Here is a 25,293-nt window from a genome sequence, read left to right as displayed (position 1 = left end):
AGGAGTGGGAGGGTGTCCCTGGTGGGGGGCCGAGACCCACAGAGCGGAGGGGAGGGCGAGGGTCACATGGTGCGGGCAACCTGTGACCCATCTTCGGTGCGCTTTCTGCCCCGGGCTGAAGTCCTGCGTGGAGCAGAGGACTGAAGGGCGGCCTCTGAGCCTGGGGTCTGAACACTCCAGCTTGAGTCCTGGTTGGAGTCCCGGCTCTGCCACTGCTCAGCTGTGTGACCCTGGGCAAGTCCCTTGCCCTCCCGGAGCCTGCAGCGCCTCGCTGTTAATCTACTGTAAGTAGCGAACCTCCTGGGTGCCAGATCCTGAGACCCCCTGACGTATGAAAGCGCAGCCGCTCTGTTACTGTTACTCTTTGCGATCGCCCAACCCAGGAGGAATTCCGCTGCCTTTGGCAAAGGTTGGATTCACCACACAGACCAGCCTGCCTAGCAGGCTGGGCCGAGGGGCACCTCAGCAAGCCCGGGGAGGCCCAGGGGAGGCTGACTTCACTACATCCTCTTACACACGTGTTGCTCAGAGACTGGGGTGAGAGGCACCAGCAGCCCCCTGGGCTCAGGGAAGGCCCTGCTGGCCCGCGGCCATGGGGTCCGAGAATGTTCTCGGCAGCGCTATTTATAAGAGGAAAGCCCCGGAGACACCCCAAATGGAGAGATGGGAAAACGCGTCGTGCTATGTCCAACACCGGAACACCCTGCAGCTGCCAAAACGAGCCCCAACCGCAACAGACGTCACGGGGCACTCAGCAGCCCAGGGCTGAGGGAGAAACTTAAGTCCCCAAGTTAAGCTCCACACGATCCATTTTATAAGGCTAAAAGGAGCTGGAGAAACATGCCTTTGAAGAACACGCAGAGTTGGAGAAATGGGGTGGGCCCTGCGGGGGCAGGTGGTAGAGGGAGGGCCAGCCGGCCAATGGTCCAGCCCTCACGGCGGGTGGCGGCTTCAAGGATGCTTATTATGTTATTAACAGAGGAACAGGTAAATAAAGAGGGCTTGGCATGGACTGTGGTGGGAGAGCGCCAGGAGCCATGGGGAGGAACCGACCCAACGCCATGGCCTGGAGTCCAGGAAATAAAAAATAGAAACAGTGCTAACACATATTATGTCCCCACCCCATCAACTGTAAATAGACCAACCCCCAGATGTGGGTGGGGGCGCAACCCCAGATTGGTGCGGGGTCTGCATAGGGGGGAGCTCTCCAGGAGGCTGCCTTTGCTCGGCTCTGCCGCCCAGACTCCTGGCTTGGGCTGGGGTTTTCTGATTCCAGTAAGGATTTGTCTCCACGTGACTCCTGGCCTCCCTCCAATGAGTCCCAGACACCCTGTCCCTTTGAGTACTTCCTTGTCATAGACTCTCTGTTCCTTGGTTTCCTAAATTGGGGACACTGTTACAAGACGTCCTCCTATCCCTTAGCAATGTGACCTGAATAGAGGGGACCTGCCTGGCATGACCCAGGCGCAGAACCCAAGGCTGCCACCCCAGCCTGGGCAGTCTGGCCTCTGGGAACCCCGGTTCCTCCTCTGTAAGGTGTGCCCCCTCCCCTGGGTCGTGGGAGGGTGAGAGAGATGAGCATGCTGCGCATGGAGCAGCCTTGATATCCACAGTGACATCAGGTGATCCGGGGTGGCAGGATGGGTGTCACCCCAGGGAGGAGATGGCACCAAACAGATGTTGGTAACTGAACGTACCCCCAACCACCCACCACTCTGCAGTGGGGTGGAGCAGAGAGAGCAACGCCCCCACTAGGTGCCAAGCAACACCCTGACCTCCCATGAGCATGCTCCCCACCCAAGGACGATGACAGCATTCTGTGACTTACTGAGGTGCCACCGCTTCTAACAGTAGGCTCCGTGTGGAACCCAGACTTGGAACAAACCAAGCCAGTTAGCCCCTCTGGGGCATGCCGTACCTGGACGTGCTGTAAGCTACCCGGGTCAAGGGTGCACTACGTGGTCGGGAAGAGCCAGAGCTTATCAGCTCAGGACACTGGAGAGGTGAGGGACCTCTCAGACCCTCAGTTCCCTCTTCTGTCCAACAGTGATGGTGTTCAGAATAGAACAACATGAATGGAGACTGTTGTGAGGGGTGCCTAGACCAGAGTGCCTGGAACGTGGCCCTGCACCCCACTTAGGAGCTGGTTAGAAATGCAGGATCTCAGGCCTCCTAGAACCTGTTGGATTACATCCAGGTGGGGGGCAAGGAATCTGCATCTTTAATCCCGTTTTTCAGGGGATTCTCCTGCAGCTCAAGTGTGAGAACCACTGGCCTAGATCAAAGATCCGGAGACATTTTCTGTAAAGGGCTGGAGAGTAGAAAGCATCAGCTTGTGGGGCCATCAACTCTGCCTTTGTGGTGAAAAGGCAGCTATAGACAATACTGAGCACATGGTGAGGCGGCATGCCAATAAAACTTTATTAACAAAACAGCTCCAGTGTGTGAACCCCGGCCTTACAGCCCTGATACCCACAGTGCAGCCAGCATCAGGGGCCCTGCTGGAGAGCTGAGTGAAATGCTGGCTCCCCGGCTGCCCCGCCTGCCGAGTCAGAGGCTGCGTGCTAACCCAACCGTCCTGGTGCCTGCAAGTTTGAGAGGCCCAGGGTGCAGCACACTGGGGCGCACGCACAGGCCCTGCGTGCCCTTCTGGGTCTGATAAGGGGGGATGGGAGGTGGGGAGCTGGCAGAAGGGGCTGCCGAGAAATCGGAACAAACCAAGGCGCCTAATTGGCAGCAGCTGCCGCCGTTGCAACCAGAGACTTGTCAGCTGTGATTAAGCGAAGTTGCCTTTAGGCCAATCAACTTCAAAATTATGCAAATAGGGACACAAAGGAGACCACAGGGATGGTGCTGAGCCGGCTCCCCCGCGGGACCGGGCACTCTTGGCCCCCACCGCTGGCCGGGAGGGCCCACTCCAGTCAGCCCCTGGACCTGGCTCCCCTCCGGGGGTAAAGGAGCCTCCCGCCCACACTCTCTGTAACTGGCACCAAAGCCGCCGACGGGATGCGAGCCAGCAGCTGCGGAGAGCCAGGCCAGCGCCAGACACCCCTCTTCAGAGTCAGATGCCCCACTGGTAAGCCCGGCCTGGGCCACCGTCCTGGTCAGCCCCACTGGCCCACAGTGAGCCAAGCCCATCAGCCAGGACACTCCACATCCGGGAGGGCTCCCTGGTGGCAATGGCCAGACAGCAAAGGAAAGCGGATGCTTCCAAAGGTGGCAGGAAGTGGCTCTCAGTGGCCCAGACTTGAACAGACAACAACTTCCTCCTGTAACCCTCTACTTCTGGGCCCCTGGCACCCCAAACTGAGCACTCAGCCATTCCCAGCCCTGTGGTTCCCGTGTGGTATTGCTGCCTCCCCCTGCTGGTCCCTTCCACGGCCCACCTCCTAGGAAGAGGGAGTGGTGGGCAGCCGCTGGATTGGCGTGAGGGGCAGGGACACAGGGGGCAGGAGGGAGGGAGGACTGCCTCTGCCCCCCAACGCCACGCCTGCCCTTCAGACACACCCCCTCAGTCCCCAAGCGTCCCCATCTAGGAGAATGTCAGTGTCCCATCGCCTGCGGACACAGGGGGAGCCCAGCTCAGGCCTGGGGTCTCCGGGTCCAGCGCTGTCAGGTGTCTGGCTGGGAGCGGGGCGGTGCAGGCTGACAGCGCTGCTCAGGGCTGTTTCACTGGTGTTTTTCTTCTCCGGTCTGCTCCCCGCCCTTCCCAGCCTAGAGGCTCCTTGCCAGCACAGCCAGCACCAGCCAGCACTTCCTCTGTTTAATGTTGCTTCTGCTCTGTCCTCCCCAAACTGGAGACCCATTCGGATTCTGAGTTTGCGCTCTGGAAACAAAAGAATCACTAACAAACGTCTGCCTGCCCCCGCTGAACTCGGAGCCCTCTGACCATCACCAGGTGGGCTCTGGGGTCGTCCTGACACAGAGGATGCTTTTACAGGACTAGGAGCATGCAGGGCACAGGCCCCGACCAGGAAGGCCCTGCCCTCAGGCCAACACTGCCCCGCCCAGCAGGGAGGCCCCCAGTCACATTCCCCGGGGCCAGGGACCCAGCTAGGTGCTGGGAGGGGAGCCTTTCCTGGCGGCCCTCCTGGCTGAGGGCCACTCTGGCCGACTGTAGTGGGCTTCCTGCTTTCCCAATATGAACACCTCCTATAATGGAGGGAAAAGTGCTAAATGCCGCAGCACTGGCTGACATCTGGACAAACAGCCTTATGGAGGTCTAGTCAGTGTGCCCTTCTAGGGAATGTGGGCTCGAAAGTTTCTGTGAAATGGATCAGTAACATCACAAGGCATCTAGGAAAGACCTCTGCCAGCAGGAAACTCAGGCTGGGATGAGGCCTGGCAGAGGACCAGGGTGCAGACTGGTCTGGGGGAGGGCACACGGCTGCCCTGTGACCTGAACACACGACTTGGCCTCTCTGGCCTCCCCCTTGTAATGTGGGGTGCCAACCCTGGCCTCTCAGGGGTGGTGTGAGGATTAAATGAGAAAGTATGCGTGAAACCTGGGGCCAACCGTGCGGGGTGGTCAATAGATGGTCAGCAAACAGGGCTTCCCACCCTTCCCCATCCTCTCCCAGGCCTTGGGATTTGCCTAGAGCCTCACACACGTTCTCTTAGGGGGGCTGCACGTGAGTGACCCTGAGAAGTGGTCTGGGGAGGTTACAAGCCTGAAGCTCAGAGAGGCTTTCATTTCTGGGGTCACACAGCTGGACTGGTACGCAAATGTCCAGATTCTCAGCAAAGGGGTCCCTCCATGATGCCAAGCTGGCCATGCCTGGCACAATCCACGCATCTCCAGTGGCTATGGGCAACCACAGACATTTGGGGCTCATAGGGCTCCCCATGCCTTCACATCATCCCCCACTGTCAGCTGAGAGGAAAGGCCCTGGCCTGGAGCCCAAACAAGACTTCAGCTGAACATAACAGCTGGCCTTCTGCACAATGGAAACAGGAGAAAGACCATTGCTGGAGCACCTACTGTGTGCCCAGCCTTGTGAACAGCATTTGACTAATACTGTCTCCTTTAATTTCCAAAAAAGGACGGGTTTCTGCTCCCAGTTTGCAGATGAGAAAACAGACTCAGAGAGGCTGTGTCACCTGCCCAAGGTCTTGGACACTATCTGGTCTGATTTCCAAGTGAAGGTTATTTCTGGGCCTTAAGCTCTTTGGGAAGGAAGTGGTTGTGGGGAGGATCTGCCACTCCCCGAAATGAAACCACTGGGCGTCTCCCCCTTTCCCAAGGCATGGCGGAAAACAAGAGACCATTTTTGGAATCAGCTGGTCCCACTTCCCGTCCCGCCCCTCCCCACACTCAGGACTTCCCGGCAGATCTGGCCCCTGGTTGAACTCCTCCAGGACAGAATTCAACTCACCACAACCCCTGGGGGCCATTTCCCTTTAGGGGCTGTCCAGACTGGAAAGCTGGGAGGGGGGTTCTGCACTCCTGTCCTGCCCTCCCCCGCGTTGGTCTGGCCTCACACTGATCATGTGTATTTTTAAAAATCAGTATTTGGCTCAAGTCGTGAAAAGCAAAATCTACATTTAGTTGGGTCAGGAGGAGTGCAGTGGGCCACGCCTGGCGAAGAAAGGGGTCATCCTGTGGATATCCCTAAATGTCTCAGACCTCACTCCTGGCCCCCCAGGGACATGGGGTGGGGGACATCCAGGTCTAGGGGTGACTGATCTGGTTCCCATCCCACCATTACTACCAACAGCCGTGTGTCGTGAGCCGGTCGCTCCATTCAAAGCCTGTTTCCTGCCTGCCTCTCTCCCTCCTACCCATTGTTCAGGCAGGAAATTTACTGGGCACCTACTAGGTGCCTGAGGACACAGGACAGACGGAGACAGCCACACCTAGTGTGTCTAGGGGGTATGGAGATGCCTCGGTCTGGAGGGCAGGGAGCTCCAGGCCTCTCCACCCACCGTCCGCACAAGGGGGCCCCCACAGTGCGCCTGTCTCCTCTGAGGCCCCTGCAGACTGCTGGCTCCCCGAGGCTGGGGCCAGGCCCTCCGCACCTCCGCTCCCCCCGTTGCGCAGCCCAGCCCTGGGTGTGGAGGCGGCGGCGGCAGGGTGTCGGGGGAGTGACGGGACCAGGAAGTGTGGGCGGGGTGGGCAGTGAGGAGGTAGAAGCCCTGGCCGGCCTCGGACAGTCCACAAATAAACTGCTCATCCTCTTCCCAACCGAGAGGGAGAGAAAATAGCTTTCACACTATATTTTCTGATTTTTTTTTTCACTTCACTGCTTCTAAATCGATCTAGAACAGATTGTCCAATTGTTTGAATTTCAGGAGAAAAGTCTCCTAATCTTTCCCTAGTTCTGCCCAGAATTCTCCCAGGACCCGGCCCTGCCTCAGTGACCCGCCCCTTGGCCAGGTCCCTGTTAGATGCCTGTGGTTGCCCTGGGCTTGCCCTCTGGCCTGTGGGCCTGCAGGGGATGGATGGGAGCTCACCTGGGCTGGGGGGTGGCCCTACACTCCCAGGTGGGGCCCATGCCCAGAACCCACTGGAAATATCCTGTCCCCAGAAGGGAAGGCGTTGCTTCCCCAGGAAGGACTGTCCTTCTGAGCCTTGCAAGGCAGAGGGGCCACATGGGAGCTTGGCAGCCTGGGTGGAGCTGGAGGTTGCAACCAGCCTTCCTCTCCTGTTAGGAAAGTGCTCTGGGTGCTGGGCTGAACCACACAACGTGAGAGGAAGGCCATCACTGTCCTAAGTGACCATAGCAGCAGAGCAAACGGGTGTCATCTCAAGCACCTACAGCATCAACTGGATGGGGCTGCCTGGGGGGCTGGGCTGGGGCACATCTTGACTCCATGCTGCGATGGATCGATTAGCAATGTCTGTCCTAGACACAGCAGTAGAAGGTGGCAGCCCTCAAGCCATCTATCGGCCATCCAGAGTCTACAGAGTTAAGTCCAAACTCTTTAACTTGCCAAGAGTACTTGCGATCAGGCCACTTCTACAGGCTCACCTGCTCAGCTTTCAACAAGTGCTATGGGACAGTCATGCCGAAGTGCCGAAAGCTTCCTAAACTCCTTTCTCTGGGCTCCAACGTTCCCTCTGCTTCGGTGTTCCTTTTGCTCACCAGCCTTGTCAACTCATACTCCACCTCCTTGTATGTCACCTCCTCTGGGAAGACTTCCTTGATGCTCTGCCCCTTTCCCCAGGCAGAATTGCTCCTCCAGCCTCTGTCATCATCCAGGCTCAGGCAGTACCTCACACAGGACTCAAACCTGGGCAGAACGGCGACTGTGCCCAGTCCTCCTGCAGACCACGAGTCCTGGTGCAATCTCAGGAGCAAATAACTGTGTGACACGCACATGGGCAGATGGCTTACCTGCTCCTGACACCCAGCTGTTCATTGGCCACAGGCGGCAGTGGAAACCAGACTCCAGACAATAAAGACCCTGCTGCCCTTGACCTCTGGACTATGAGGGCACCGGAGAGCTCCAGTGCAGCTCCTCACCGGCTTGTCCCAGACGCCAGCCCTTCCTTAGGGACTCACTGACCTGCATCTCTCTCCCTGGGAGAGAAGAAATTCAAACAATGGTGACAAATGAGTCCAGACATGTGAAGGGCTCGCCTCTGGGGCACTCTGCCTGGCCCCTCAGTAACCCTCACCCACATGTGACACAGGAGGGCTGCTGTGAGCCCCGGTTTGCAGAGGAGGAAACCGAGGCAGAGAGGAGCAAAGTGGCTGGGTGAGGCCACACCATGGTGCGGGGTGGGCACAGGAGTGTGGAGCCCGTGGCAGAGCCCCTCCTGACCAGTGAGCACTTCTAGCCTCTCCCGGTGGGAAGAGCCACAGCTGCCAGATCCAAGCCCTGGCTTTGCCCCTCAGCAGCTGTGTGCCTGGGGAAGCTGCATCACTGGCGGATGGCACCGGGCGCTGCTCACAGCTGGACCAAACCAGGTGGTGTTTGCAAAGTGCCCAGGACAGGGCTTCAGCAATGACTTAAAGGTCCTCGAGCAGATCAGAGCTCCCGGGGGGGCCCTGGGTACGGTGTGCTTGTCTTCAGGGCTGTTCTGTGGCTCTGGCATGCTTAATGCTGCCCTCAGGTTGGTGATGCCCCTTCCCCCAGCCCCCTGCCCCATGCCTGGAGACCTCTGAGGAAGCCAGGCAGCCCATGAGCTGGTGCTCAATAAACTGCACCCGTGTGGTGCCATCCCCCACCCACCACCCCCACTCCAAAACCTTCCGTGCAAGCTGCTGCCCCCTGTGTGGTGTCCAGTCCCTCCTCTGACTTCCCATGTAGCAGTACAGGTTACAAACTGCTCAGACACATTATCAGATGTGCACCTCCCTGCCTCCAAGGGAAGACAGCGTCCTTCCCATATTACAGAGGAGGAAATGGAGGTTCAGAGGCACACCAGAACTTTCCTGGGCTAAAGGAGAGGAAACCACAGCCTGAACTCAGCTCTGTCCAGCTCAGAACCAAACTGCAGGAGACACCAAGTGGCCTGGGCCCCCAGAGTTGGGCCACCATCCCTGGTCCCCTGGAATGGGGACAATAAGTGTTTGTGCAGAGAAAAGAGGTCATATCTGGCTAAAAACTCAGTCTAACTCATTGCTCAAGGCCCTCAGAGGGAATCTGCCCCAGTTCTTCAGCCCCTTCCTGAACTGCCCTTGTGATGTTTCCTGACAACCACCATTCATTCATTCACTTGCCCACCCACCCACCCACACCTCCATCCAACTACCCATCATCCATCCATCCATCCATCCACCTACTCAGCCATCCATCCATCATCCATTCATCCGTCTATCCTGTCCAGAGCATGCCTGGGCTAGGAGCGACCACAGAGCTAAATCAGGAACAAGGCTGTCTCCACTCTTCAAGGACAGAGAGAAGCTCTGCTGCACCTGTGCCTTCAGGGTATTTCTGTTGTTGAATGCAGTGATGATAATAACGACAGTGTCATTTGCTGAGAGCTGACTCTGGGTCAGGCTTTGCCCCAAGCCCGTTCCTTGGATTAACTCATTTAATCCTTGCAAGAACCCTGTGAGATAGGTGCTAGCCCCATATTTAGATGAGGAAACTGGGGTTCAGAGAGGTGATGTAACTTGCCCAAGGTCACACAGCTAACGGGTGGGGGCTGGGATTTGAACCCTGACAATCCCTCCAGAGCTCTGGGGTAATAATGATAGTTATCAGAGTAATTTCTCCAAGAGCCTGAAATGTCATATCCTTACTTCTGATCTTCACAACCACCCTTGTAAGTTGTTATTATTATTATTATTATTATCATCAACAGTACCAACTTTATTTTGAAAATGAGAACCCTAAGGCTCAGAGAGTGAAACAAGCAGCCAACACTGGCTGCAGGTAGGAGGTGACACTGGGGTGCGATCCAGGAGCGGGAGCTCCAGTCAGCTCTGCGCTGCCCTGCTCTGCAGTACCCCGGCGCTGGCCAGGCACCACCGTGGTCTAACAGCTCGCTGGATTCATTTCCTCACTCAATCAGCAATCACTTCTGCGGAATCCCCTGCCCTGGAGGTTCAGGGATGATCAGGTTTGGTTACTGCCTGGCTGTTTCAGGGAAAGACTGGAGCAATATTAACAGAGTAACAGCTAAGTTTCTGTTAATAAAGAACACAGAGAGCTGATGGGTTTCTGAATGCATGCTGTGATAACTAAGTGCCTCCTCATAATAACCCGTTTTGCAGATGAGGAAACTGAGGCTCAGAGGTTACATAACTTGCCAGGGTTGCAGAGTTAGGAACAAGCAGAGGGAGACTTGTCCAGGTTGGGGCCCCGAGCACAGACTCGGTGATCCCAGGCTGCTCTCAGGGGATCTGCCTGGAGCCTCCCCCAGGCTCTCTCTGTTGCCCTGACAATGGCCTCAGCTTAGAAACTTGGCTTGCTCCCCAAAGGCTTTGAGGCCCCAGTGACCAGAATCCAGGCAGTTATACCCAGATGACGCCACATTCCCAACCTGCTCCCTGAAAAATCAAAACAACAAAGACCTTCAGAAGCAAACCCAGGAGGGCGTGCTGGACTCCTGCTGAGTTGAAGGCTGAACACCACTGGCTGGGGGCCCCTGGGACTCAACGATGACGCCATGCTTCCTGCAGATGGGAGAGGCAGGCTCCATCCCCACAGTTTCTGGATGCAGAGATGGAGTCTCAGAGCTGGAAGCTCCCGAACAGGCATTCAGGACCCATGTCCTGAAGCCCCGTGCTGTGGCCACGGAGTGCGGAGCAAGGCTCAGTTGGAGGGTGAAGGTCACCCTAGGCTTCAGTATTGGTCCCTTCGTTCAAGCCTTCAAATTGCCATGTAAGGGTTTACTGTACTTGCTCCCCTGCCCTGTCTGGTCCAGAGTCTTGGGTTTCAGAGCCCTGTCTGGTGAGGACCCTGGTCACCTCATTTCCCCAAAATAGAGGTCAGAGGTCAACTTGGGGGTTGCCTGAGGGCGCTGGAATGTAATGGATATGAAAGGGCTTTGTAACAAATCTGCAAAAGATAAAACCTGAAGATGCCACTCAGAGGCCATGCCTGTTGGAAACCTATTTCAATACTTTCTCAGGCTCCTCTTCCTGAAATGCCCTCTGCCCCCTGCTGCCTGGCACACTCCTACTCACCCTTCAACACCCAACCCCAAAGTTACCTCCTCCAGGAAGTCCTCCCTGACCCCTCAGGCAAGGTGGGACCTCACAGATGTCTGTTTTTCTTTTGCTCTCCTGCCCCCTGCAAACACTCTGTGAACCCCGCCAGGGCAGGGTCCTGTTTTCATTGTCTCTTGTCTCCTAGGCCTGGCACTGTGTGTGGCACAAGGTAGACACTTCAGAAATGTCCAATGAATGAAAGCTAAATGCATTTTCTGTTGGTCTATAAATCCAGCTGCACATGGAAGATTCCCCCGACAAAGGAAAAGAGCCTGAAATGAAAGCAAATCACTGTCGCTTCTGTAACCTGCTCAGGGAGCCGTGGAGGAAATTCTCACGCTGGATTATGGAAGGAATTTGCCTTTATTTTTAATTTGTGCCAATATCTAAGAAAGCAGCACTTTATTTTGAGCCCATCATGCAACGAGGCGCTCTGAATCTGGCGCAGGAGACAAACTTTCCCAGCTGATTTCCCAATGCAAATCTTGCAGCAGCATAACAGCCTCTCCGCCCTCCACGGGGCAGTTCCCGGAGGCTTGCCAGGGAGGAATAATCAGATTATGTAGCCGGGTTTTAAAAGATCATGGTTTGTCTCATTTTCCAGGGAAGTGTGAACCAAAAAAAAAAATTTTTTTTCCCTCCCAGGTCTCTGTAAAGAGCTTCCAGAACTTAATTCAGTGTTAAATGGGTGTAATTTGGGAAACTCATGCATTATTTCTTAATTTCTTGAAGGCAAATTTGCCCGCATCTGTGGAGGTACGTGTGTGCGTGCGGACAGATGGGCGGTAATCGGATTGTGCCCCCCAGATGGGCGAGGGGAAGGGGCAGGCTGCTGAAAACACGCAAAGTAAACGCTCCATTCATGTCTGACGTCCAGAAATGTGGGAAGGGAAGCATTTACATTTCATCTCAGCTTCTGCCTTTCTGCTTGGCTGGCCAGGGGAGGCGGACTCTGCAGCCTTTTTCTGCAGAGAGAGATTTCACCATGGGGTGTTTGCCCCCCACCCCTGGGTGGTCTCTGGGCAACTCCCCCAGGCCTGCCTCACATCACTGAACATCCTTGGCCTTCAAGGGCATCCAATTCACTGTGACCTTGAGCACATCACCAGCAGGCTTTGGGCCTCAGTGTTCCCATCTGTAGGTGGGTAAGCCGTCAAGCTTCAAGCCTCTTTCCAGGCCCCACAGCAGTAGCTCCTGGGGCTTCATTCCATCACAGCCCAGCACCTGGGCCTGGGGAGATGCTAGAGTCTATCTTTGTCTGCTCCCCCAGCCACAGGTTATGGATAGTGGGGGCTCCCACTCCTAAGACCCTATTAGAGCCTTTCCCTGCCACAACCCTCATCTCCCCATGTTGAATGGGAAAACCCAGGCTCAGAGGGCGCCGGACTTCCAGTGAGTGGCGAAGTCAGGATGCCCAAAGGCCCTCTAGAAAATGTCCAAACTGGTCGCAGCCAAGGGAGGGGCTTGTCTCAAGTGGGCCAACCTGGGGCATGGGAGGGGCTACCTTAGGAGGGCGGTGGGGGGGTGGGGGGTGTTGCAGGAACCACCACTGCCCCAGCCACTGAATTATTTATTCATATAGTCAGTCATCAAACAGATCCTAAGCCCTGGTCATGTCTAGGCAGGGAATCCCTGGGATAAGGTCTGAGGGGCCTTGGGGTCTCCTCTACCTCCCCAGGGGGCTCACATACAGAGAAGGGGTCAGGGAATGTATGTGCAGGAGGGAGGAAGTCAGAGAAGGAAGAAAAGAGGGAGGGAGGGAAGAGGAGAAGCAGGGCCCTGTGCAGGGTGAGACGAACACCTCCTGGGGCGGGTGAAGCCTCATGCCCCCAGGAGGACATGTCCCAGAGTGGGCAGGGCCTCAGGTCACCCTCCCCACTTTCGCTGATTATAGATTTCAGGACCCCAGCTAACAGAAGAGTATTTAGGAAACAAGGCCCCACTTCTTAGGAGTTACCTATTGTTTCAGTAAGTTCTAGAAAGAGCAGCTGGGCTGGGGAAAGCCACTCTTTTAGGGAAGCTGGCTATGGGGATCTTAGTTCGTTCTAAGATCAATGTGAATTGGTTGTGTGACTCAGCTGGGGAGAAGCTAAAGCCATAGAGGCTAAATCAATAGAGGTAGACCATCCCCAAAACGGGAGGGGATACCTTCCACCCGAGCATAAGACAGTCCACACTCTGGATCAGTCTGGAAGAGAATGGACAGGACATTGACTAGGAAGTGAGACTCAGGAGAGCCTGACCCGCAGTGGCTCACTGTGCTATGTCTGAAGAGCCACCCTGATGGCCACTGGGCAAGGGCTGGGCTCGCTGTGATGTAGGTCACGATTAGGAGCCTGACCACAGCCAGCTTATTTTTAGTTCTCTGAACCTGTTTTCTCATCTGTACAACAGAATCAATAATGACTATCTCACAGGGTTGGTGAGGATTCATGCAATGGTGGAGCTCAGTGCTTGCTCAGCACAGTGCCTGGCACTTAAGTAGGCCTTTGAGCTTTTACTGTCAAGTGCAATCCTATTGCTATGGAGGTGCGACCTTGCACCTGTGTCAGTGAAGCTGTTTATTACAGACGTAGACAGTTGAAGCAGCCAGATGCTAGTGTCCACTTGCTACCTACCCCTCTTAGAAGCCAAGGACCTGGATGTGAGGCAGTCCTCGTCCACAGCATGGCCAGAAGTGAGAGCACGGCTGGTGAGGGTTTGGCTGACTGTCCTAGAGAGTTGGAAATGAGACTCCCAGCAGCCAGGCTCCAAACCTGACCATCCTCCCTGCTTCCCTGCCCACCTCCCTCTCTCTTGAACCCACCGCCAGGCCCGGCGGTGGTGGTGCCCAGCTCCCCTGCTCTGCCTCGCCCCAGCTGCACCATCTCCCCCTGCTCCCTGGCTCTGTGGCTGACCCAGCCGCACCCCAAGATGCTTCTCCCACCCCTCCTGTGGATCTGCATCTTAGCCCCGTCTCTGCCCAGAATGCCTTCTGCTCCCCCTAATTCTGGCTGATTCATGCCTGCCTTTTGGACCAGATTCCCCTGGCCTGGCCTCTCCTGGAGCTCTCTTGAGAAGGTACTCCCCGCCAGATGTTCCCCTACCACCTTGGCTTCCCCCAGGCAGGCTCCCCCAGCACTGGCTGGTCAGGGCTATTTCCTCAAGAGCGGCCAAGACAGAGCTGATGCCCTTCAGTGGCAACCACGGGAGCTCACTGAGGGGCTGCAGAGCGGGTGAAGGAATGGATCAGTGGATGGATGGACTACGGGACAGAGCAAGTGGCTCTCAGCTCGTGTCTCTGGGCCAGGCCCCACTCCTCTCTCTCACAAAGGTCTGTGCAGTGGCGGCACTGCCTCCAGGCCTCCTGTCCAGGCCTGCTGCCTTGATGAGCTTCAGGCCGGGTAGCTTGGAGAGTGGGGGTAGGACACACACTGACACATTTTCACACATGCACACACACATATACACACATACACACACACAGCTCCAAGCCAAACTATTTCTCTTCACCTCCTAGTCAGTCCAAACCTCCCAGACACTTGGGAAAGAGCTGAGGAACTTGGTATGACTGGCAGAAACCCCTAATGGGGGGCTTTCAGCCACGGCCAGGAAGGGCAGGGGACACCTGGCTACAGAGAACTTTCTAGCCACTGCTTGTTCCATACTCAACACCCAGCCAGGACAAGCACAGCAAACAGCCTGTTCAGAGTCATGGATTGCTTGCAGGGAGGTGTCCTGCCCTGATCCAGGGGACAGCGGAGTGATTCCCCCAATTCAGGACAACCCTGACCAGCATGCAGATTGTCCTGGGCTGGCACCAAGGACCAAGAATCATTGTGATTCTGGCTTTGAATGACATTTCCAACCAAACCCTGCAGCCTACCCATAAGTAAAAAGTCTCAGTGTTTCCCTGGACTGCCTGCTTCCCAGCCACATTCGGACCATCTGACAGGTGAAGGAAGGAGGGTGAAGGAGGAATTCCCCTTAGCCTGGGTCTGAACGGAGCGCAACTTGCTGATCAGCAGTATTTGAATTGCAGCCTGGAGATTCAGAGGACAGCAGTGACTGACGAGGTGCTGGGGTCCAGGCCCTCACTCCATAGACTAGGAAACTGAGGCCCAGAGCAGGGCAGGCAGCTGCCTGAGGTCACACAGCCAACAATACACTGTGAGAACTTACAGGGCCTTTTCAGTATGACCTCACAGCAACCTTCAGAGGTGGGAATGCCTCCCGTGCTGCTTTACAGACGGGGAAGCAGAGGCTCAAAGGGGTCAAGCGCCTTGCTCAAGGTCACACAGCCAGGAGAGGGAGGGCTGGAGGCCATGGCTGTAATTCCCCGTGCAAGAGCTTTCTGCTCTTCCAATCCTGGTCTGGGCTTCCTGGGGCAGGAGCAGTCACTAAGCCAAGGGATCAGAGAGGCCCCGAGACAAGGTAGACAGACATACTCCCACGGCAGATTATGTACATCCCCTTCCCGCCCGAGCGCCCCAGGGGTGTGTGAGCAGCCAGCCCCGCACTGGGACAGGCAGAGGGGCCCGGCCAGTGGGCCGACACTGGCTCTCTCCAAAGAGATGACAGTTGGAGGCGCCAGTTCCCGCTGGCTTTTGTCCCTCCTTTCTTTTTTCTTCTGTATGAGTAACAAATACTAATACTAATAATGATAATAATAATAATTAGAATAAATATAACCTGAAGACGCTTGGGGTCTCGCTGCCATGGAAACTGCTGGCGCTAATGAGCTTCAAGAGGCCGCCGCGGGGCCATCCGGACCCAGGCGCGGGATCAATACTGATTCGGCCCTGGGAGGCGGCGGCAGCTGCGCCGGGGCCCCACAGCGGGCGGGGAGCGAGGGGCCAGCACTTGGAAGGGTGTTCCGGATCGCCCGCACCGCCCAGCTGGGACCCCCCGAACCTGCGGGTCCCCGGCTTGGCTCCGGAACACTGCCCGGCGCGCACGGGGCTCCCGGCTCCCTGCGCTCCCGGACTCGGTCCTTGGACGCCGGGCCCCTCCGCGGACGCGGATCCGGCCCCTGCCGCCTCGTCCGGGCACGACGCGCCCCGCACTGCCCGTCTGCCACGGGCCCGGTCCCCTCTTAGGTTCAGCGACCCCCGACCCCGGTGAGCCCTGCTGCGGAGCCCAGTGCCAGGGCACCGGCTGCCTGGCCTGGCTCCTGTCCCCAGCTTCTCCCCTGGCCGACCCGGGCCCCTTCCCAAAGCATCCCGGGCCCCCTGGAGCACCGAACGCGCCTCTCCCGGTGCGCCCACCCCTCCCTTACCCGGGCGCCCGCACCCCTTCTCAGGAGCCGGGGCGCCAAAAACCGCACCCCCCGCCCCCCGGGAGCTCCGCCCCCCGCCCCCGGCCCCCAGCCGGACCCCGGCCCGGACTCCCGGCCCCCGCGCGCCCCCGGCCGGCCCGCCCCGGGCGCCGCTCACCTCGTGCCCGCCGCCCGCGGGGCTCAGCCGCCTGTGGGGCGCAGGGCCGCCCCCGCCCCGCGGTGCCCCCGCCGCCGCAACAGTTGTCCCGACTGCAGGGTTCGGGGCTCGGGGGCTCCGGCGGGCTCCGGGCAGGCGCCCGCTGCTAGGCGCTCCGGGCGCGGCGCGGCGCTCGGGCTGGGGCTCCGGCTCGCGGAACGACCGCCGGCCACATGTCCCGCCGCCCGCCGCCCGCCTGCCCCGAGCCCCGCGCCGCGCCCGCCGCCGCCGCGCGCCCGCTAGTCGGGCCCCGCGCTCGCCGCCGCCGCCGCCACTTCGCTCCCGGCCGCCCGCGCCGCTCCGCGCCCTCTGCCGCCCCCTCTCCGGGCTCGCGCCCCCGCCGGCGCCGCGCCGCCCCCCCCCCGCACCGCCCGGTTCCTCTTTCGCAATCCCCGCCGGCCCCCCCACCGCCCTCGGCTTCCCCGCGCGCCTCTCGCGCAGCCGCCGGCTCCCCCCTCGCCCCTCTCGCGGCGGGCGCCTTCTCCCCACTCCTCTCCGTCCTTCCCTCTTTCGGTCCCGGCTTCCCTTCCGCCTTCCCTCCCCTCTTCTGCCCCCCCACCCCCCGCCCGGCCCACATCCGTCTCCCGGCCTCGGGGCGCACTCACCTGCCGCCCGCCCGGCTGCTACCCAGCCCCGGCCTGCGCCGACGCCAGGCCCTCCTCTTCAGCGGGCGCCCGTCCTTGCAGCCCCGCGCGCGTCCTGCCGCCGGGGCCCCACCCGCAGGGCGCCTCCCCAGGCTGGTCTTCCCAGCCAGACCGCACAGGAGGCGGGCAGGGCAGGGCCGGGCTCAGGTGGTCCCGGGCGGGGTCGGAGTTGGCAGGAGGATCCTCACACCGCACAGGATCCTCTGTCCCGCGTCCGGTGGGGAAAGCGTAAGTCCTCCGACAGCGGTGACACTGCTTGGCGTCCCCTCTCCTGTGCCAGCCCTCCACTTCCCTCCTCACCTGCAGCTGCTCTAGACCCCCAGGGTGGTCCCGAGCCAGGGAGCCAACCTCAGCAGCCCCTTCCTCTGCCCCTGGCCCAGGGACCTCTGGAGGTGAAGACGGTCATGTGGGGGATGTTGCAGCCTCTTCAAGGACCCCGCAGAGGGAGTGGCCACGAGGATGGCTTACCAATTGGCCATCTGGGCCAGGAGAGAGGGTTTGAGCGCCCTGGAGGGAGGGCAGGTCCATCCCACACAGTGCGAACTCCATGAGTCTCCCGCTTCTTGGGTCTGGCTTCGTTTGTACAGGCATTGACTGACCCTCACGGCAAACCGGGCCGAGCCTTCATGCACTCTGCTTCACACATTCCTCACCACCATCCTGCACAGTGTCCTCCGCCTTTTACAGACGAGGCAGCTGGGGCCCAGGGAGGTTGGGGCTAGGGCCCCTGCCCTGAGGCACACTCTGGTGGGGGCAGAACCAGGATCCAGCCCAGGCGCCATGACCACCAAGCCCAGGCACCCCACCTGTGATGATGGGTCAGAGCGGTGCCACCCTCCAAGTCCCGAGGATTAAACGAGACAGGACACTCACCGCAGTTCGCCTGCAACCTGCCAACCCTCCCAACAGGGGTCCGCTAGCCTCCCATGTTATGATGGAAACCTAGGATCAGAGACATTAAGAAACTGGCTGAAGAGCCCAGTGCTTATGAGGACAGGACTAGGGCAAGAGGTGACTGTCTCTGAGCTCCCTGCAAGCAGAGGCTGTGTTCTGGGGTCATCACAGCTGTATGGTGTGTGTAGTGTCTTTGTGTGTATATGTGGTGTGTCTATGTGTATGGTGTGCATGTGGGGGGTGTGGTGTTTATGTGTGTGTGTGTCTGCATGTGTGAGGGATCTGTGTGCCTGTGTGGTACACCCAGAGTGTGTTGAAAAGCCCTGGTCCCTGCACCCGCCTCTGCCTCCCTTCACCCCTCACATCTCTGAGCAGGGCTGTGCCTGTCCAGGGTCTGGGTCTGGTGCTGGATGCACAGAGAGGAAGGGAGCTCACTGCCCCGAGGACCCTCACAGCCACGTTGGGTGACCGCACAGGAAGCTAAGCCCCTGGAGACCCCGACTTTCTACAGGCTAAAGTACACCCACTCCTTCCTGGCATTTGCAGCCCCATTCCCATGAGGCCCAGCCTCCTCTGCAGCCAGTGCCCTGAGATCCAACCACATCAAGCCTTCTTCTAGTCATGGGGGTCCCCTGGTTGGCCTCTACACGGACTCCCGAAACCTCCCTCACTCACCTACTGTGCGCTGGGCCAGGCTCCCCTTGCTGTGCCCCCAAGGTCCTGCACCTTCACCTGCCCTGCAGTCGGGCTCCACCACCAAGGACAAAGCTATTTTACCTTCTTGAGCCTCAGTTTCCCCATCTTCATAATGGGAATGATTCCACCCACCTCAACAGGTCAAGGATTACGTGACACTACCATATAGGTAACAGTCCCATTGCTTAACCCAAAATAAATGAATGCCTAGCACTTAGTAGGTACTTAATGTGCATCAGTGTCCCTTCTGTTATTTCAGGGGTTTCCAGGATGGGCAGGAAAAACAGTGGGCTTTGGAACTGACCAGACTTGGGGCTGAATCTCAGTGTGGCCACTTGCCAGCTGTGTGGCTGTGGGCAAGTTCACTGACCTCTCTGACTCTTGTGCACTGGCTGCCGGTGGCTGCCATAACCTGTGATCACAAACTCGGTATTCTCTTACAGTTCTGGAGGTCGGAACCCCAAAATCAGTTTCACTGTGCTGAAGGTGTCACCAGGGCTCCCACCCTGGAGATTTAAGGGGAGAATTCTTCCAGCTCCCAGTGGCTGCTGGCATCCCTGGCCTGTGCCTGCCTCTATCTGACCTTCAAGGCCAGCCTCTTCCAATCTCTCTCTGTCCCGTCTTCGTGTGGCCTGTTCCTGTGTGTGTGTCAAAGCCCCCTCTGCCTGCCTCCCAGTAGGACGCATGTGATTGTATTTAGGACCCAGGGCTGACCCAAGATAATCTCCCATCCCCAGATCCTTACCTTAATCACATCTGCAAAGCTCCTTTTTTGCTTCTTGCCGTGTAAGGTAATGTCCCTGGGTTCCAGAGATTGGGACTGGAGGATTGGGGAGCATTTTCAGCCCTCCATGCTGGGTGTGTACCTGTGGAGGCAGGATGGGGTGCTCCCAGAGCCCTGGGGAAATCAGGTGAGCCGAGCGTGTCAACTGGCATATGTGGACCGATTCAACAAACATTTATTGTCTCCACTCAGGGCTGAGCTGGGAAGGAGGGAGAAGTGATGGGGGGAGAGGGGGCCTGTGCAAGTAATTACACAGATCTCTGTGGGGGACATTCACCCCCTTTGCTGAGCTCCTACTGTGTGTCAGCCGCCAGGCACTCCTCCTTCACGGTTGCCTTTCAACTCAGCCCTATTTACTATTTCTCTGCCTTCGGAGGCCTGCTCCCCCGCAAATGCCGCTGCTCACCCTGGCAGGCGGGCGGCCTGGCGGATGACTCACGCTTTCTCCGTGAAGAGCAGCCTTTTCAAAGGGCTGGCTGGGGAGGGAGCTAAATTTAAAGCCATGCCTCCTGAGATCACCTGCCATGTCGAGATCACTGCCATTTAATTAGAAGTTGGGAGCACGAGGTGCTCTGCTGAGGTCCGGCCCCTAAACCCCCTTTGGGGGGCAGGAAGGCGCTTGGAGGCCGGGATCCTGGGGTGGGCAGGGACGGGCTCCAGTTTGAGTGTGACCAGCTGGCCCTCAGCCTCCACACCATCTTCCCCCCACACTCCCTCTCTTAGGGAATAGCACCCCAGGACTCCCCAAGTCCCTCCTTCTCCCTCTTCAAGATCTTGGGGTTCCAGTCCCAAGACCCTATTTCCCAAATTCAAAACAAGGAACCAGGACGCAGAAAGGTTTGAAATTCTACCCCCTACCCCAAATCACCCAAAGAAGATTGGCTATGCTGGGATTTGAACTGCTGGCCTGGTTTGGGGGCTCCTGCTCTGGACGACCTGGTCGCTCAGGTCCTCCTGTGGAGTGGACAGAGGCGTGAGCAAGCCGCTCAGCTCTCTGAGCCCGTTGCCTTATCAATCTGAGGTGCTGACGTACCCACTCTGCCTCCACTGCTGGGGCAGGTGCTTTGAAAGGCCCTCGAGGGCATCAAGTCCACCCCCCTTGGAGACCGGTCCCTGGGGCCTGGGGAGCAAGAAGAGCAGCCAGCAGCCAGGTCTCTGCCTCCCAGCCCTGCCCCCTCTGAGGGAGGAGGCCAGTTAGGTCACGGCCGTCCTGTGCCCCTGCTGCTCCCACTCTCCCAACTGGCCACGGGAGTCACATGTTGCAGAAAAGCCTTGGTCTCCCCAGGATGGCAGGGCCTGGGCATGTGGGTGGCAGGGCTGCCCAGTGGTTAGGAATGCTGACGCTGGCTCTGGAGCAGAGTGCTGAGCTTGCACCCCCACCGTGGCCCGGGACGCGCCCTCAGCCTGTTTGCTGGTTTGCTGGTCTGTGGGGTGTTGTCAGTCTTGACTGTTCACGGCCAGGCACATAGCACGTGCTCAGTGTGTGGAAGCTGCTGCTATGGGGTTGTTGCTGGGCCCAGGAAGGCCACTCCCTAAGGCTAGAGGCACTGCAGTGACACCAGCATGTGCCGGGCCATAAACTCACTGCGGGACCCCCACGGGGCCTTCCCGGCTCCCCTTCCCTGCTCCCGCCTGCTCCCCTGTGGTCTCCGTGTGAACAGCTTCTCTTCTGGCCCTGACAGGGGGCCTGGCCCAGAGCCACAAGGATCTAGGGCTTCTGTCTGCATCAAAAGTGCACATGGCAGCCCAGTTCTAGGATGGGCCCAGCACCTTCTCCCTGAGGTTACTCCGGGATTACATTATGGGCAAAAGGGGTATAATAATCTTGCTGATATAATGAAGATTATTAATCAATTGACTTTAAGATAAGGATATTATCTGGTGACAAGCTATTCACACAAGTCCTTTAAAAGCAGAGAGTTTTCTCCAGCAGGCAGCAGCAGAAATCAGAGAGCTGCCCACGTGAGAAGGGGTTCACAGGAGGGCGGCTCATGCTGAGATGGCGGGGGTCAGAGCCAGGAGGTGAGAGCAGCCCCCAACCAATGGGGTGCTGGGAGAAATGGGGACCTCAGTCCTGCAGCCTCCAGGAACTGCCTTCTGCCAACACACCGAAGGAGCCCGGGGAGAGTCTCCCAGACCCTCCCCAGACGAGGCCAGCTTGACTGACACCTTGATTTCCATCTTGTGAGACCCTAAACAGCAAACTCGCTGAGCTCCCCAGACTCCTGGTCCTGCAGAACCGTGAGATCCTCAGTGGGTGATGTTTCAAGTTCCTAGTTGTTAGGCAGCAATAGAAAGACCAATATACTCAGCAACCACTCATGCCAATTACTTAATAAATGTTTATGGAGTGAAGGTCCTCACAGGCCATCCCTCCTACTGCAGACCAGGTATGGACTTTGCACAGCACAACCTAGTTGACCCGCCCACTCAATTACCCCCAACCCCGCCAACAGACCTGTGGATAAGCCATCAGGATGAAGGCTGAGTCCCTGGTTCAAGGTCCTGTGTGTGCTGACCGCCCACCCCCGCATGCCTGTGGATGGCCCCACCCCACACACACCGGGAGTCTGTTCAGAGAGCAGCTTGGGTCCGTCATCAGATATGAATTATGAATCATCACGGTCCCTGTCCAAATACAGCACCTACATGTTCCCACGTGCTTCTTTTTCTTTAAATACTGCCTCTGATAGCTGGTTGTATGGCTATCAGGGAGATGTCAGCCAATGTTACGCACAGTCACAAATTCTACATTTTAGAAAATTTGAAACGGGGAAGAAAAGACACAGTGGCCATTAGCCTGGAGAAAGCTGGCAGCAGGGGCCCTGCTGCATGCTGGGGTTAGCTGATTCCAGCGGCAGCACCGCTCCCAGGGAAACGGTGCGGCTTGGGAAGACCTGCCTGCCTGCCCCTGAGCCCTAAGGCTCAGAGCTGTGGATGCCCACGGGTCCAGGAGCTGCCGTGCGGCCCAGGGTCCCCAGGGCCGTGTTTGCTGCCAGGTGGCAGTGAGAACCAGGAAGGACTGGTGTGGGACACAGAGCTGCTCTTCCCGAAGCTGAAAACAGAGGGACCCCAGGGACTCAGTGTGTCCCTGGCCTCCTCCAACCTCAGTGTCCTCATGTGTCCACTGTCACTGATAATAACCTCCCCTCAGGAGTCACCAGGCTGTTCTCGGTCTCTCAGTGTGTTGTGTGTATTAAGTCCCGACAAGCCTGTGGGGTCAGGCTGGCACCCTATCCTCGTGGGAACAGTTCCACAGGTGAGGAGTTGGGAGCCTGCTTAAGCGGCCAGGGCCCTGGCCTGGACTCCTGGCTCCCCACGGGCCAGCTGTGGCCTCGGACAAACTGGAGTGCCATCTCTGAATCAGGACGATATCTGCCCCAACCCAGGGCTGGCTCCCAGGAGGCACTAGGTGGCCAGAGGAAAGCAGAGGGGGTCTGCTGGGGGAGAAAGAGACCCCCACCATGTCTTGGATCCCAGTCGCTCTCACCCCAACCCCAAACCCCTATGGCATCTGGCTCATCAGGGCTTATAAGCTCGCCAGCTTGCTGCATCTCAAATCCAGCCCACAAATAACGAGAATTAATAGGATGCAAATTGGTAGGTTGAGCCAAGCACCCCAAGCTAGAGGCCTAATTTCCACACAGCCCAGCAGTCCCCACAGGCAGGCCCTGGAATAATAATAACAGCGATAATCAGGATAATCAGCAGGTTGAGGGCCTCTTCAGCTCAGCGGCCTCCACCTTCCTCACCTCCTCTGGACGGGAGCTGCCCTGGCCTCCAAGCAGCAGGAGAGGGACCCAGACGGGCCATGGAATGGGCCTGAGGCCCTGTGCCTGTGAGCGCAGGCCCAGGCAGAGGACCGAGGGCTGTGACGCCAGGGGCCTTCTCCGGGCCTGGGCAGCCCTTTCCCAGAAGCTGGTGTCTGGGGACACCTGGGTGGGCACTGTGCTCCATAGATAGGTTGTTTTAAATCCACAGAGGTAGGGTGAGGCAGCCTGGGCCGGAGTGGGAGCCTCGACTTTGTAGCTGCATGGCTCTGGACATCCCCAAGGAGGTGAAGACCCTTTTTTCTTGAATTAGGTTGACAGCTATTTGGGGGCAGGCGTGGGCCTTCACTTCCCTCCCTTCCTGGCGGAGCCTCCGGTGTCAGCTCAGGTGTATGTCTAACCAGTCGGGTGCTCCGTGCCCCACGGTGTCACTTGGAAGCTGTCCCTGAATCCTCACTGCCCCTGCGCGGGGGGTTACTTCTATGCATTCCCATTTACACTGACAAAACAGACCAGAGAGGTTAAGTGATTAGCTGAGGGTCACACAGCTAGGAAGTGGTAGAGCTGGGATTTGAACCTAGATCTATCCTTTCCCTGACCCAGGCATGGCTCTGTGCACTTGACCTTGATGGAACAGAGCAGAGAGCTCTGGAATGGAAGCACGTCCTGCTCTGTCTCCCTAGGCTTTGGTTTTCCACCTGCTCCATGCTCACTGCAGTCCCTGGCAGCCCAGAGAGGGTGCGGGTCTGGCAGGCTCAGCCCAGCTCTGGCTTCTTGTGGGTTTAGCTCAGGCACTGGGAGGCAAGTTGTCAGGGGTTTGACAGCTCAGACCCCTGTGGCCAGGGTCAGAACCCTAGACTTCTTTGATTTTGCTCAGCAGCATCTCTGAATACTATAAATTGTTTGTCTTGGCCTCTCAGAGCAACCTGTCATTGCAAAACCTCACGTTTCTGCAGAGCCCAGGGACAGAGAGGCCTTGCTGGTGGTCCCAGCGTCCGTCTGAATCCTGTTCTGCTGAGGCTCCTGGCTGTGGGGAAGCCCTGTGCAGCGCTGCCTCCCAGCCACAGCTGTTCCCTGGCCAACATCTGCCATGAATCAGAATCTCCGAGAGGCTGCTCAGGGGCCTGATGGGGTGTGGCTGGGGTAGGGAGAATGAGGGGTGTGCCCATGGCCACGGGCTGGGTCACCCCACAGGCCCTGTCCGGGGCCTCCCCTAGCTGATCCCCTTACTCTGCCCCTGCTAGTAGCTGGTCCCTAGAGCTTAGTAAGAGCTACTAGATCTTAAGCAGCTACTGAGTACAAGACACTGCCTAGGCACCTGGCAGCAGCATCATAAAATCACTACCACTAATGTCTTTGAACCTTGTGTTGGGCACTGTTTACACATTTGACAGGCATCATCTCAATTACCGTGAGGCGGGCTGCCGTCACGCCCAGTCACGGACAAAGAATCTGAGGCTGGGAAATAGCTTGCCCAAAGCTCTCAAGCCTGGCCAGTAGTGCTGAGGCCACGCTGTCCTCTGCCCACAGGGGGACACCTGGGCCAGCTTGGGGACATGAAGTCTGGGGGGAGGTGGGAAGAAGTAGAGTCATCATCAAGCACAGTGGGGAGTGGGGGTGGGTGTAGGGACAATAGCTGCAGCTTGCCGGCCACAGGGTGCCTCCCCAGAGGTGGCGTCCGCAGGGCTGCCCATCTGCAAATGCCCTGGGACCTGGTGCATGGCAGTCAGAGAAGGCTGGGGTCCGCGTCATGGACACAGAGACCAAGCTGTGCGGGTACTCTGCCCCCGACAATGCGCGCCCACGCCCGTACCACTGCCGTGCGCTGGCTTCATCGGTTCCGAGGGCCATCCAGCTCCGCCCCTCGGCTGCCCCTCCTGTTGTACATTGGTGCTGCCCGGCTCACGCTCACCGTCTCCCGCCTGGACATGTGCAGTAGCCAGCAATATCCCTGACTCCATTCTCTGGCCCCCTGGGCCATCTTCCATGTGGGAGCCAAAGGGAGCCGTATGAAACCCAAACTTGACAGTTTCAGTCAGCCTTCTGCTCAAAATCCTTCTACGGCTCCCTCCTGCATTCAGGATAAAGTGTGAGTCCACTTGCCCCAGCTCCGTCTAACCCAAGGCCACCCCAGGTTTGCTCAGTCTTCTCTCAAGACTTGAGCCCCAGCTCTCTCAGTGTTCTCTTCCTGGACTGTCCCTCTTTGCTCCTTTTCACTTTGAGGGCCCAGGTCACTTGTCTTCCCTTCCTGGAAGCCTTCGCTGAGCCCAAGCTGTGTCCCTGCTTCCGCTGGGCTTCCCACGCATCCCTGGGAGCTCCTGAGGGCTGGCCTGGGTCCAACTGGCTCCACGTCCCAGAGTCACCCACAGGGAGGGGCCTCGGCGCAAGAAGTTGTATATGTGGTTCTAACAGGCCCGGCCTCAGCGAGCCAGTCCGCGGGCCCTG

At 58.1% G+C, this 25,293-nt stretch overlaps 1 protein-coding gene across 4 annotated transcripts in view; it reads right to left on the bottom strand.

Moving 5' to 3' along the window:
* The window catches only part of SHISAL1 (shisa like 1), a 128,117-nt gene that overhangs the window by 56,325 nt on the left and 46,499 nt on the right, over nucleotides 1-25,293 (bottom strand). The window contains exon 1 of one of the 4 annotated variants that reach the window (XM_036931315.2): nucleotides 17,005-17,119. The exons of 1 other annotated variant lie outside the window; for it this stretch is intronic. The gene's annotated coding sequence lies outside the window, so the exon portion shown is untranslated. Of the gene's footprint in view, nucleotides 1-16,021; nucleotides 16,329-16,665; nucleotides 16,800-17,004; nucleotides 17,120-25,293 lie in introns of those variants that run through there. 2 more of the 4 variants (XM_036931316.2, XM_036931314.2) reach the window with 2 other exon arrangements.

This window comes from Manis pentadactyla, chromosome 10, assembly GCF_030020395.1.
Source record: "Manis pentadactyla isolate mManPen7 chromosome 10, mManPen7.hap1, whole genome shotgun sequence".
NCBI classification, from domain to species: domain Eukaryota; kingdom Metazoa; phylum Chordata; class Mammalia; order Pholidota; family Manidae; genus Manis; species Manis pentadactyla.
The sequence above is the reverse complement of the archived record's forward strand: the minus strand, read 5'-3'. Positions and strand labels throughout refer to the sequence as shown.